The sequence below is a fragment of the Phyllobates terribilis genome, unplaced genomic scaffold (genome assembly GCF_046119375.1).
Source record: "Phyllobates terribilis strain yellow unplaced genomic scaffold, ASM4611937v1 Scaffold_172__1_contigs__length_4051808, whole genome shotgun sequence".
Taxonomy (NCBI): Eukaryota; Metazoa; Chordata; class Amphibia; order Anura; family Dendrobatidae; genus Phyllobates; species Phyllobates terribilis.
The window spans coordinates 1,142,675-1,158,243 of record NW_027362932.1 but is presented as its reverse complement, the minus strand read 5'-3'; positions in this window follow the sequence as shown (position 1 = coordinate 1,158,243).

Genomic DNA, 15,569 nt, shown 5'->3' with positions numbered 1-15,569 from the left:
GGCTCCACATACAGTCCTGTACATAGTATGATGGCCCCACATACAGTCCTGTACATAGTATGATGGCTCCACATACAGCCCTGTACATAGTATGATGGCTCCACATACAGTCCTGCACATAGTATGATGACTCCACATACAGTCCTGCACATAGTATGATGACTCCACATACAGTCCTGCACATAGTATGATGACTCCACATACAGTCCTGTACATAGTATGATGGCTCCACATACAGCCCTGTACATAGTATGATGGCTCCACATACAGTCCTGTACATAGTATGATGGCTCCACATACAGTCCTGCACATAGTATGATGACTCCACATACAGTCCTGTACATAGTATGATGGCTCCACATACAGTCCTGCACATAGTATGATGACTCCACATACAGTCCTGTACATAGTATGATGGCTCCACATACAGCCCTGTACATAGTATGATGGCTCCACATACAGTCCTGTACATAGTATGATTGCTCCACATACAGCCCTGTACATAGTATGATGACTCCAAATACAGCCCTGTACATAGTATGATGACTTCACATACAGTCCTGTACATAGTATGATGACTCCACATACAGCCCTGTACATAGTATGATGACTTCTCATACAGTCCTATACATAGTATGATGGCTCCACATACAGCCCTGTACATAGTGTGATGGCTCCACATACAGCCCTGTACATAGTATGATGACTTCTCATACAGTCCTATGCATAGTATGATGGCTCCACATACAGTCCTGTACATAGTATGATGGCTCCACATACAGCCCTGTACATAGTATGATGGCTCCACATACAGTCCTGTACATAGTATGATGGCTCCACATACAGCCCTGTACATAGTATGATGACTCCACATACAGTCCTGTACATAGTATGATGACTCCACATACAGTCCTGTACATAGTATGATGGCTCCACATACAGTCCTGTACATAGTATGATGACTCCACATACAGCCCTGTACATAGTATGATGGCTCCACATACAGTCCTGTACATAGTATGATGGCTCCACATACAGCCCTGTACATAGTATGATGACTCCACATACAGCCCTGTACATAGTATGATGGCTCCACATACAGTCCTGTACATAGTATGATGACTCCACATACAGCCCTGTACATAGTATGATGGCTCCACATACAGTCCTGTACATAGTATGATGGCTCCACATACAGTCCTGTACATAGTATGATGACTCCACATACAGCCCTGTACATAGTATGATGGCTCCACATACAGTCCTGTACATAGTATGATGACTCCACATACAGTCCTGTACATAGTATGATGACTCCACATACAGCCCTGTACATAGTATGATTGCTCCACATACAGCCCTGTACATAGTATGATGACTCCACATACAGCCCTGTACATAGTATGATGACTTCACATACAGTCCTGTACATAGTATGATGACTCCACATACAGCCCTGTACATAGTATGATGACTCCACATACAGCCCTGTACATAGTATGATGGCTCCACATACAGCCCTGTACATAGTATGATGACTCCACATACAGCCCTGTACATAGTATGATGACTTCACATACAGTCCTGTACATAGTATGATGACTCCACATACAGCCCTGTACATAGTATGATGACTTCTCATACAGTCCTATACATAGTATGATTGCTCCACATACAGCCCTGTACATAGTATGATGGCTCCACATACAGTCCTGTACATAGTATGATGGCTCCACATACAGCCCTGTACATAGTATGATGACTCCACATACAGTCCTGTACATAGTATGATGACTCCACATACAGTCCTGTACATAGTATGATGGCTCCACATACAGTCCTGTACATAGTATGATGACTCCACATACAGCCCTGTACATAGTATGATGGCTCCACATACAGCCCTGTACATAGTATGATGGCTCCACATACAGCCCTGTACATAGTATGATGGCTCCACATACAGCCCTGTACATAGTATGATGAGTCCACATACAGCCCTGTACATAGTATGATGGCTCCACATACAGCCCTGTACATAGTATGATGGCTCCACATACAGTCCTGTACATAGTATGATGGCTCCACATACAGCCCTGTACATAGTATGATGGCTCCACATACAGCCCTGTACATAGTATGATGGCTCCACATACAGCCCTGTACATAGTATGATGGCTCCACATACAGCCCTGTACATAGTATGATGGCTCCACATACAGCCCTGTACATAGTATGATGGCTCCACATACAGCCCTGTACATAGTATGATGACTCCACATACAGTCCTGTACATAGTATGATGGCTCCACATACAGCCCTGTACATAGTATGATGGCTCCACATACAGCCCTGTACATAGTATGATGGCTCCACATACAGCCCTGTACATAGTATGATGGCTCCACATACAGCCCTGTACATAGTATGATGAGTCCACATACAGCCCTGTACATAGTATGATGGCTCCACATACAGCCCTGTACATAGTATGATGGCTCCACATACAGTCCTGTACATAGTATGATGGCTCCACATACAGCCCTGTACATAGTATGATGGCTCCACATACAGCCCTGTACATAGTATGATGAGTCCACATACAGCCCTGTACATAGTATGATGACTCCACATACAGCCCTGTACATAGTATGATGGCTCCACATACAGCCCTGTACATAGTATGATGGCTCCACATACAGCCCTGTACATAGTATGATGGCTCCACATACAGCCCTGTACATAGTATGATGAGTCCACATACAGCCCTGTACATAGTATGATGGCTCCACATACAGCCCTGTACATAGTATGATGACTCCACATACAGTCCTGTACATAGTATGATGACTCCACATACAGCCCTGTACATAGTATGATGGCTCCACATACAGCCCTGTACATAGTATGATGGCTCCACATACAGCCCTGTACATAGTATGATGGCTCCACATACAGCCCTGTACATAGTATGATGAGTCCACATACAGCCCTGTACATAGTATGATGGCTCCACATACAGCCCTGTACATAGTATGATGGCTCCACATACAGTCCTGTACATAGTATGATGGCTCCACATACAGCCCTGTACATAGTATGATGTCTCCACATACAGCCCTGTACATAGTATGATGGCTCCACATACAGTCCTGTACATAGTATGATGACTTCACATACAGTCCTGTACATAGTATGATGGCTCCACATACAGCCCTGTACATAGTATGATGACTTCACATACAGTCCTGTACATAGTATGATGACTCCACATACAGTCCTGTACATAGTATGATTGCTCCACATACAGCCCTGTACATAGTATGATGGCTCCACATACAGTCCTGTACATAGTATGATGGCTCCACATACAGCCCTGTACATAGTATGATGGCTCCACATACAGTTCTGCATGTAATAAGATGGCCCGCATACAGTTCTGTACATAGTATGATGGCCCCACATACAGTCCTGTACATAGTATGATGGCTTCACATACAGCCCTGTACATATTATGATGACTCCACATACAGTCCTGTACATAGTATGATGGCTCCACATACAGTCCTGCACATAGTATGATGACTCCACATACAGTCCTGCACATAGTATGATGGCTCCACATACAGCCCTGTACATAGTATGATGGCTCCACATACAGCCCTGTACATAGTATGATGAGTCCACATACAGCCCTGTACATAGTATGATGGCTGCACATACAATCCTGCACATAGTATGATGGCCCCACATACAGCCCTGTACATAGTATGATGGCCCCACATACAGCCCTGTACATAGTATGATGGCCCCACATACAGCCCTGTACATAGTATGATGGCTCCACATACAGCCCTGTACATAGTATGATGGCTCCACATACAGTCCTGTACATAGTATGATGGCTCCACATACAGTCCTGCACATAGTATGATGGCTCCACATACAGCCCTGTACATAGTATGATGGCCCCACATACAGCCCTGTACATAGTATGATGGCTCCACATACAGCCCTGTACATAGTATGATGGCCCCACATACAGCCCTGTACATAGTATGATGTCCCCACATACAGCCCTGTACATAGTATGATGACTCCACATACAGCCCTGTACATAGTATGATGGCTCCACATACAGCCCTGTACATAGTATGATGGGTCCACATACAGTCCTGTACATAGTATGATGGCCCCACATACAGCCCTGTACATAGTATGATGTCCCCACATACAGCCCTGTACATAGTATGATGACTCCACATACAGCCCTGTACATAGTATGATGGCTCCACATACAGCCCTGTACATAGTATGATGGCTCCACATACAGCCCTGTACATAGTATGATGGGTCCACATACAGCCCTGTACATAGTATGATGGCTCCACATACAGCCCTGTACATAGTATGATGGCTCCACATACAGTCCTGTACATAGTATGATGGCTCCACATACAGCCCTGTACATAGTATGACGGCTCCACATACAGCCCTGTACATAGTATGACGGCTCCACATACAGTCCTGTACATAGTATGATGGCTCCACATACAGTCCTGTACATAGTATGACGGCTCCACATACAGTCCTGTACATAGTATGATGACTCCACATACAGTCCTGTACATAGTATGATGGCTCCACATACAGTCCTGTACATAGTATGATGGCTCCACATACAGTCCTGTACATAGTATGATGGCTTCACATACAGCCCTGTACATATTATGATGACTCCACATACAGTCCTGTACATAGTATGATGGCTCCACATACAGTCCTGCACATAGTATGATGACTCCACATACAGTCCTGCACATAGTATGATGGCTCCACATACAGTCCTGCACATAGTATGATGGCTCCACATACAGCCCTGTACATAGTATGATGGCTCCACATACAGCCCTGTACATAGTATGATGAGTCCACATACAGCCCTGTACATAGTATGATGGCTGCACATACAATCCTGCACATAGTATGATGGCCCCACATACAGCCCTGTACATAGTATGATGGCCCCACATACAGCCCTGTACATAGTATGATGGCCCCACATACAGCCCTGTACATAGTATGATGGCTCCACATACAGCCCTGTACATAGTATGATGGCTCCACATACAGTCCTGTACATAGTATGATGGCTCCACATACAGTCCTGCACATAGTATGATGGCTCCACATACAGTTCTGCATGTAATAAGATGGCCCGCATACAGCCCTGTACATAGTATGATGACTCCACATACAGCCCTGTACATAGTATGATGGCTCCACATACAGCCCTGTACATAGTATGATGAGTCCACATACAGCCCTGTACATAGTATGATGTCCCCACATACAGCCCTGTACATAGTATGATGACTCCACATACAGCCCTGTACATAGTATGATGGCTCCACATACAGCCCTGTACATAGTATGATGAGTCCACATACAGCCCTGTACATAGTATGATGGCTCCACATACAGCCCTGTACATAGTATGATGGCCCCACATACAGCCCTGTACATAGTATGATGACTCCACATACAGCCCTGTACATAGTATGATGGCTCCACATACAGCCCTGTACATAGTATGATGTCCCCACATACAGCCCTGTACATAGTATGATGACTCCACATACAGCCCTGTACATAGTATGATGGCTCCACATACAGCCCTGTACATAGTATGATGGGTCCACATACAGTCCTGTACATAGTATGATGGCCCCACATACAGCCCTGTACATAGTATGATGTCCCCACATACAGCCCTGTACATAGTATGATGACTCCACATACAGCCCTGTACATAGTATGATGGCTCCACATACAGCCCTGTACATAGTATGATGGCTCCACATACAGTCCTGTACATAGTATGATGGCTCCACATACAGCCCTGTACATAGTATGATGGCTCCACATACAGCCCTGTACATAGTATGATGGGTCCACATACAGCCCTGTACATAGTATGATGGCTCCACATACAGCCCTGTACATAGTATGATGGCTCCACATACAGTCCTGTACATAGTATGATGGCTCCACATACAGCCCTGTACATAGTATGACGGCTCCACATACAGCCCTGTACATAGTATGACGGCTCCACATACAGTCCTGTACATAGTATGATGGCTCCACATACAGTCCTGTACATAGTATGACGGCTCCACATACAGTCCTGTACATAGTATGATGACTCCACATACAGTCCTGTACATAGTATGATGGCTCCACATACAGTCCTGTACATAGTATGATGGCTCCACATACAGTCCTGTACATAGTATGATGACTCCACATACAGTCCTGTACATAGTATGATGACTCCACATACAGCCCTGTACATAGTATGATGGCTCCACATACAGCCCTGTACATAGTATGATGGCTCCACATACAGCCCTGTACATAGTATGATGGCTCCACATACAGCCCTGTACATAGTAGGACGGCCCCCATATAGAATCATAGAGTCAGAGTGGTAGAGTTGGAGGGGACCTCCTGGGTCATCTGGTCCAACCCCCTGCTTAAAGCAGGATTCACTAAACCCTCTCAGATAGATGTTTGTCCAGCCTCTGTTTTAAGACGTCCATTGAAGGGGAACTCACCACCTCTCGTGGCCGCCTGTTCCACTCATTGATCACCCTCACTGTCAAAAAGTTTTTTCTAATATCTAATCTGTGTCTCCTGCCATTCAGTTTCATCCCATTGCTTCCAGTCTTTCCTTGTGCAAATGAGAATAAAGATGATCCTTCTTCAATGTGACAGCCCTTGAGATATTTGTAGACAGCTATTAAGTCTCCTCTCAGTCTTCTTTTTTGCAAGCTAAACACTCCCAAATCCTGTAACCGTTCCTCATAGGACATGGTTTGCAGACCGGTCAGCATTCCGGTCGCTCTTCTTCACGTGATCTAGACTGTATGCTTCTGTTAATACATCCCAAAATTGTATTTGCCTTTTTTGCTGCTGCATCACAGTGTTGACTCATGTTCAGTCTATGATCTATTAGTATACCTAAGTCTTTTTCACATGTACTGTTGCTTAGCTCTATTCCTCCCATTCTGTATATGCTTTTTTCATTTTTATTGCCCAGATGTAGTACTTTGCATTTTTCCCTGTTAAAAACCATTCTGTTAGTTGCTGCCCACTGCTCCAGTTTATTTAGGTCTTTTTGAATCCTCTCTCTCTCTTCTCTAGTGTTAGCTATCCCTCCTAGCTTTGTGTCATCAGCAAATTTAATCAGTTTACCCTCAATTCCTTCACCTAAATCATTGATAAAGATGATATAATAGTCACCTTGGTATGATGGCCCCCACATACAATGGCCCCCTTGGTATGATGGCCCCCACATACAATGGCCCCCTTGGTATGATGGCCTCCACATATAATGGCCCCCTTGGTATGATGGCCCCCGCATATAATGGCCCCCTTGGTATGATGGCCCCCACATACAATGGCCCCCTTGGTATGATGGCCCCACAAAGTACTGTTTACCTTTTTTCCTGCAGTTCCGGCGAGGCCGCTGCTGCTTTGTGTGCGGGCGACCTGGGGCCACGGGTGGGAGAGCAGAGTGCATGCTCTCTGCTCACAGAATGCGCTGACACTTAGCAGTGTCAGTGCGTTCCCAGCTCCAGCCACCTGTGTGCGTCACAGCGTTCGCTGTATGCGCGAGCGCCCTGCCCCCGGTGATGCCGAGCTACCTGGGCAGGCACCCAGAAAATTAAAGGGGCCGGCAGCCGTAAAAACGGGCTGGCGGCCCCCCAAGCAGTGCCACACCGCGGCCCACCGGGAAAGTGCCCAGTAGGGCAGATTAGCAATGCTGCTGTGGCCCCTCACTGGGCTGATTGTCCACACTGCAGGTGAGGTAGGCATAGTAAGAACACTGGCGGCCCAGGCTACATCCATTTGCTCGGGGGCCAGGGGGCAGCGGGGGGCTATATGGCCTGGGCCGTGACATCTCCAACATATATCTTCAGCAGGGACCTTGGGCATTACCTCCCCCAACCCTTTGGCCCTTGGACGCTCTATCCCTTTTTGGGCCTCCGCCCCCTGGTGAGTTCCCCACTATGGAGTGAGCTGCTTTACCAAGGAACCCTCGGCCCCCTGATACCTCTCGACCAGACCAACCAGTTCATCAGCGTTCCGGGGATCACCCTGGGCAACCCAAGTCTGTATTGGCCTGGGCAGGGAATGCACGAACCGCTCCATAACCACTCGCTCTACGCACTGCGCAGTAGTAGAGGACTCTGGCTGCAAGTCATTTTTGGACCGCGTGCGCAGTAGCATCTATCGGTTGACGAGAAATGCTACTGAGCAAACGCTGCTAGCGGTACCATTTCTCTGGAGAAAAAGAAATTTGCCTGCAGCAGTATGGCACCACGGGCCGCGCTTGCACAGTAGCATCTCTCGGCGAACAAGAGATGCTACTGCGCATGTGCGGGCGGCGGGGCCGATTTGCTACACGTAAATTTCTAGATTTCTACCACAATTACAAAGACAGTATTTAAAATAGGAGGCAGGTCACTGAAGGCACAGTGACCTGTCAGAAGGCAGAGATAGGAATACATTAGCAGAGCACCAGTTATAGCCCCTCCTCACAGGTTGCCCCAAAGCACGAGCATCTCATTATCTCAGGAATGAAAATAAAGATTAAAAAAGAACCACAGGACGGATTTCATCAACAAAGGTATCATTTTAATCAGTGTAATGGCGCCCACCTCGCAGTGTATGTGGTTCACTAAGCACAATCCTGCTGACAGGTGCGCTTTAAATTACCAAACCATAGTAATATATAAAGTGACAAGTGCCTCGGTATAGTTATGATTTAGGTAACAAAAAGAAATATACACCGTCATCTCATAGATCTACTTGTCATTATTATAGAGAAATGCCATAATAAGCACCAAAGAAAAGAGGGTCAAGGTGAATAATTGCACTTACATAGATAGAAGGTGGTACACATGAGGTTCTGATGAAGAAAGGGCGAAACGCGCGTTGGGGCGACGGGGACCTTATAAGTTTAAAACTAACTCCTTTTCCTCAACCTAAAAATAAAGAAGTGAATAACATAACAAAAGGGAGGTATATTTGTTATTTCTACACCCATAAAAGTCTGATTGTGCTGTTAGCTAATCGTCTGCAAAAGCTTTCAGCCATTTCAGGGACATTTGACTAATGTTATATGGTTTACTGCTATCATCTTTTACATATAGATATTATGGTCACAGTGTTTGTTGTACTTTGCTGACATCTTTTGGCCATTGTTATAATAATGTTGAAGCTGTAATTCCCACAATGCCTCTCTCTATTTAACGCCTTCTATCTTGTTTCCTCACATCCTTTCTTGTGGTCAGAGCCATATTGGCAACACGTGCATTAGGACTTTAGAGAGGATTCTCGTGTCACCTCTACGCTCCACCTTCCACGTTCTACCTCATCTTCATCCCTTCATCTTCCCTCATCTCATCAAGGTGCTGTGAATTAAAGTTCTTAAAATTCTTCACTATCACTACATCGTCCTTCCCGGATTTACCACATGCAGTCGGTCAAGAATAAGGGTGGAGGTTAGCGAGTAACACTACCTGTCATTGCATGTACAGAGATCCGTGCTCACATCCCCCAGACACATCTCACCCACGTACATCGGTGGCAGAATACTGATTCATTGTAATATAAAATTAATTAACCCATAAATGATATAAAGACCAAAAAATGAAGTGCCAGACATGCAGTTTTTTTAGTTGCTGCAAGTCTAAAAAAAAAAAAATGCAATAAAAAGTTATAAAATCATATGTACTCCAAAATGGTAGCAATAAAACCTACAGCTACCTCCACAGAGAAGTATAATAGTAGTTGGCAACAAAAAACAAATGTTTTTACAAAATTCTGAATTTTAAAAATCAGTTTTGTATATATATAATACATAATCATACTGACCTGCCGTACAAAACTCAAACAGGCGGAATTGCGGTTTATTTTCAACATTTTACACTTGGTCTTATTTTTTCCCACTTTTTTGTACCTTGAACGGTAAAATAAACACTGTTGTGTAAGGTGACCGTCAGACACCTAGTGTCTGGGAGATAAACTTGGAGTAATGCCTTAGTGCATATAGGACTAAAAGGGATTAATCATCCATGACAGGTTGATTATGAGCAGCTAAATGGCTGCTCACCATGTCTCCTCCCCTGGGTGTGATTCACTGGGTAAATTGAGAGCTGTTTGTCTCACACATGCTGGGGGTATGGAGGTTGCAGATCGCCTGGATTGTGTTAATTTGCTAAAGGACTAAGAAGCCAGCTGGGCTAACCAGCACTATTGTATGGACTTATTACTTTATGTTTTACTTGCTGCTGGACAAAGGTGGTATTTAAGTTTTCTGTGATGTGGTTTATGAGGACTGAAATAAACCAGCCGGACTTTAAATAGTAAAGGTTCCTGTTATTCCTCGGATCGCCTCCAAGTGAGTAGCATTGTTACATTTGGTTTAGAATGCGGGCAGCGTTCCTAGGGAACACGTGTGATTACTACAGAAGTACTGCATGTCGTGGGTGACGGTGGCTATAGGCCACGGAGCAGCATCAGGCAGCATGGAGGACCTGATTAAACACCTGGTGCAAGCCCATCAGCTGCAACCGCAACAGCTACAGCCGCGACAGCTGGCACAACAGACAAGTAAACTGCTTCAGCAAAAGCTGCAGATTGAATTACAGAGGTGGTTCAAGGCATGGTAGCAGCTCTGACTCCCAAAGTCAGCTGATGATTTTTCTATCCGGAAGGCGGTGAGGAGAGCCCTGCAGGAAATTTTTCTGTGATGCGGTTTATGAGGACTTAAATAAACCAGCCAGACTTTAAATACAAACGGTTCCTGTTTTACCTCCCATCGCTCCCAAGTGAGTATCATTGTTACAGATTTCATCAGCATTCACCTTAAAACTGCACCATGGCAGTCACTCTGTTGCAGATTATCCCAAAGTCATGTGTCATAATGCGTTCCCATTAGTCCAGAGAAGTGGTGGTCTAAGAGAAGCCAGGACCCTGGGCAGTTTAGAAGGTGTGCCCCCCCCCCTCTCGATACTCGATGTATCACATCACATGTCAAAGCGCATCGCACAACAGAATACATAACCTAGCGCTATTCATAATAGAGCAGGGGGGAGATTAATTTTCCCAAGGGGCCATATGAGAGACTGTTGTGGAGGATGCACCAAAAGGCTGAAACTAATTCTGCTCAATATTAATATTAACATATTATTTATAATTGTTTTTCTATATTAATTGTATGACTTAATATTGAGCAGAATTAAGTATGCTGACATCCCCTGTATACAGTATGAGCCCCCACATAGCCCCCTCAATCAACAACCAAAGCAGTCAACCCATGGGGCCCTTAAACATGTAAACCATAACAAATAAAAACATTAAAAAATTCTCTGTTTAGTTAGTTTAAAAACCCATATACCTCATAGTAATGTTTCTATGGATATGGACTATCATATATATATATATATATATATATATATATATATATATATATATATATATATATATTGTACGTGGGGGCTCATACTGTATATAGGGGATATCAGCATACTTAATTCTGCTCAATATGAAGTCATACAATTAATATAAAAAAATGATAATTAATATGTTAATATTAATATTGAGCAGAATTAGTTTCAGCCTTTTGATGTGGCCTCCACAACAGTCTCTCGTGAGGCCCGTTGGTAATGTATATGTGTGTGTATGTGTGTGTGTGTGTATATATATATATATATATATATATATATATATATATATATATATATATATATATATATATATATATATACATATATATATATATATACACAATGGGGAAAAAAGTATTTAGTCAGCCGTCAATTGTGCAAGTTCTCCCACTTAAAAGGATGAGCGAGGCCTGTAATTGACATCATAGGTCGACCTCAACTATGAGAGACAAAATGAGAAAACAAATCCTGAAAATCACATTGTCCGATTTGGAAAGAATTTTTTTTTTCAAATTTTGGTGGAAAATAAGTATTTGGTCAATTACAAACAAGCAAGATTTCTGGCTCTCCCAGACCTGTAACTTCTTCTTTAAGAGGCTCCTCTGTCCTCCACTCATTTACCTGTAGTACTGCCTCCTCTGTCCTCCGCTCATTACCTGTAGTACTGGCTCCTCTGTCCTCCACTCATTTACCTGTAGTACTGGCTCCTCTGTCCTCCACTCATTACCTGTAGTACTGGCACCTGTTTGAACTTGTTATCAGTATAAAAGACACCTTTCCGCATCCTCATACAGTCACACTCCAAACTCCACCATGGTGAAGACCAAAGAGCTGTCGAAGGACACCAGAAACAAAATTGTAGCCCTGCACCAGGCTGGGAAGACTGAATCTGCAATAGGCGAGCAGCTTGGTGTGAAGAAATCAACTGTGGGAGCAATAATTAGAAAATGTGACATACAAGACCACTGATAATCTCCATCGATCTGGGGCTCCACACAAGATCTCACCCCGTGGGGTCAAAATGATCTCAAGAACGGTGAGCAAAAATTCTAGATCCACACGGGGGACCTAGTGAATGACCTGCAGAGAGCTGGGACCAATGTTACACAGGCTACCATCAGTAACACACTACTCCGCCAGGGATCCTGCAGAGCCAGACGTGTCCCCCTGCTTAAGCCATTACATGTCTGGGTCCCATACCTACTGTGAAGCATGGGGGTGGCAACATCATGCTTTGGGGCTGTTTCTCTGCCAAGGGACCAGGACGACTGATCCGTGTACATGAAAGAATGAATGGGGCCATGTATCGTGAGATTTTGAGTGCAAACCTCCTTCCATCAGCAAAGGCATTGAAGATGAAATGTGGCTGGGTCTTTCAGCATGACCATGATCCCAAGCACACCGCCAGGGCAATGAAGGAGTGGCTTTGTAAGAAGCATTTCAAGGTCCTGGAGTGGCCTAGCCAGTCTCCACATCTAAACCCTATAGAAAACCTTTGGAGGGAGCTGAAAGTCCGTGTTTCCCAGCGACAGCCCCAAAACATCACCGCTCTAGAGGAGATCTGCATGGAGGAATGGGCCAACATACCAGCAACAGTGTGTGCCAACCTTGTGAAGACTTACAGAAAAAGTTTCACCTCTGTCATTGCCAACAAAGGATATATAACAAAGTATTGAGAAGAACTTTTGTAATTGACCAAATACTTATTTTCCACCAAAATTTAAAAAAAAAAGTTCTTTCCAAATCGGACAATGTGATTTTCAGGATTTGTTTTCTCATTTTGTCTCTCATAGCTGAGGTCGACCTATGATGTCAATTACAGGCCTCGCTCATCTTTTTAAGTGGGAGAACTTGCACAATTGGTGGCTGACTAAATACTTTTTTCCCCATTGTACATATATACAGTACAGACGAAAAGTTTGGACACATCTTCTCATTTAAAGATTTTTCTGTATTTTCATGACTATGAAAATTGTACATTCACACTGAAGGCATCAAAACTATGAATTAACACATGTGGAATTATATACTTAACAAAAAAGTGTGAAACAACTGAAAATATGTCTTATATTCTAGGTTCTTCAAAGTAGCCACCTTTTGCTTTGATGACTGCTTTGCACACTCTTGGCATTCTCTTGATGAGCTTCAAGAGGTAGTCACCGGAAATGGTCTTCCAACAATCTTGAAGGAGTTCCCAGAGATGCTTAGCACTTGTTGGCCCTTTTGCCTTCACTCTGCGGTCCAGCTCACCACAAACCATCTCGATTGGGTTCAGGTCTGGTGACTGTGGAGGCCAGGTCATCTGGCGTAGCCCCCATCACTCTCTTTCTTGGTCAAATAGCCCTTACACAGCCTGGAGGTGTGTTTGGGGTCATTGTCCTGTTGAAAAATAAATGATGGTCCAACTAAACGCAAATCGGATGGAATAGCATGCCGCTGCAAGATGCTGTGGTAGCCATGCTGGTTCAGTATGCCTTCAATTTTGAATAAATCCCCAACAGTGTCACCAGCAAAGCACCCCCACACCATCACACCTCCTCCTCCATGCTTCACGGTGGGAACCAGGCATGTAGAGTCCATCCGTTCACCTTTTCTGCGTCGCACAAAGACACGGTGGTTGGAACCAAAGATCTCAAATTTGGACTCATCAGACCAAAGCACAGATTTCCACTGGTCTAATGTCCATTCCTTGTGTTCTTTAGCCCAAACAAGTCTCTTCTGCTTGTTGCCTGTCCTTAGCAGAAGAGAAGGTGTGTCCAAACTTTTGGTCTGTACTGTATATATATATATATATATATATATATATATATATATGTATGTACAGACAATATAAACAATACAATGTATGACATTTCAACAGTTACAGGAGGAGTGAGGGTCCTGCTCGCAAGCTTACAATCTATATGGAAATAGGGGGACACAATAGGAAGAACATGGTCATCAGTCAGAATTTGTCTAAGGGCATTTACCGTGTGGTATTTGGGGGCATGGAGGATGTGGAGACAGGTGAATAGGCAGGAGCAGATTAAGATTAACATTTAGGAGGGGACAGGGGAGAGTTAGGTTGGTGAGTTGAGGTGATAGGCTTGTCTAAACAGATGTGTTTTTACATACATATACATATATACCCTATATGGCCTAAACAGTTATGTACTTAGCTTAATGGCATCTTCTTCCGACGCGTTTTCCCCTCTTTTGGTCATTCAGTGGTTCATCAGGGAATTCCTTCAATCAGGACAAGAAAAGGAGACCACCATAAGCCGTACTGCAATAAGGATAACAGCTCAGAAGCCCAGGGCAATATGCCCCCACATGGCCCCTACATACAATATGAGCCCACACACAGTTCCCCTATATACAGTTTGAGCCTCTACATACAGTATGTGCCCCCGCACAGCCCCCTAGATACAGTATGAACCCTCACATAACCCCAAATATACAGTATGAGCCCCCTCATAGCCTCCAATATACAGTATGAGCCCCCACATAGCCTTCAATATACAGTATGAGCTTCCACATAGCCTCCTATATACAGTATGAGCCCTCACATAGCCTTCAATATATAGTATGAGCCTGCACATAGCTCCCTATCTATAGTATGAGCCCCACATAGCCTCCATATATACAGTATGAGCCCTGACATAGCCTCCTATATACAGTATAAGCCCCCACAAAGCCTCCTATATACAGAATAAGCACCCACATAGGCTCCTATATACAGTACGAGCCCTCACATAGCCCATATATATAGGCACACATCCCATACACATATTAATAAAAAAAAACAGATGCTAACCTTGCATGGTGCGTGCAGGCTGATGATGTCATTGCGTCGGCACGTCACAGCACAGGCGACAGGGGCTCTCCCGGAGCTGCGCTGCTATTCTGTATTGTCGGCAGCGGAGCTCCAGGAAAGCTCCCTGCCGGGATATGTGCACCACCATATTGAGGGCAATCTGGCCATGGGCTCCCCCGTAGCATCAGACCCCTGGCGGTAGCCCAGATTGCCCTCATAATCCGCCTATGGTCCAGGGCATGCATGGGTTA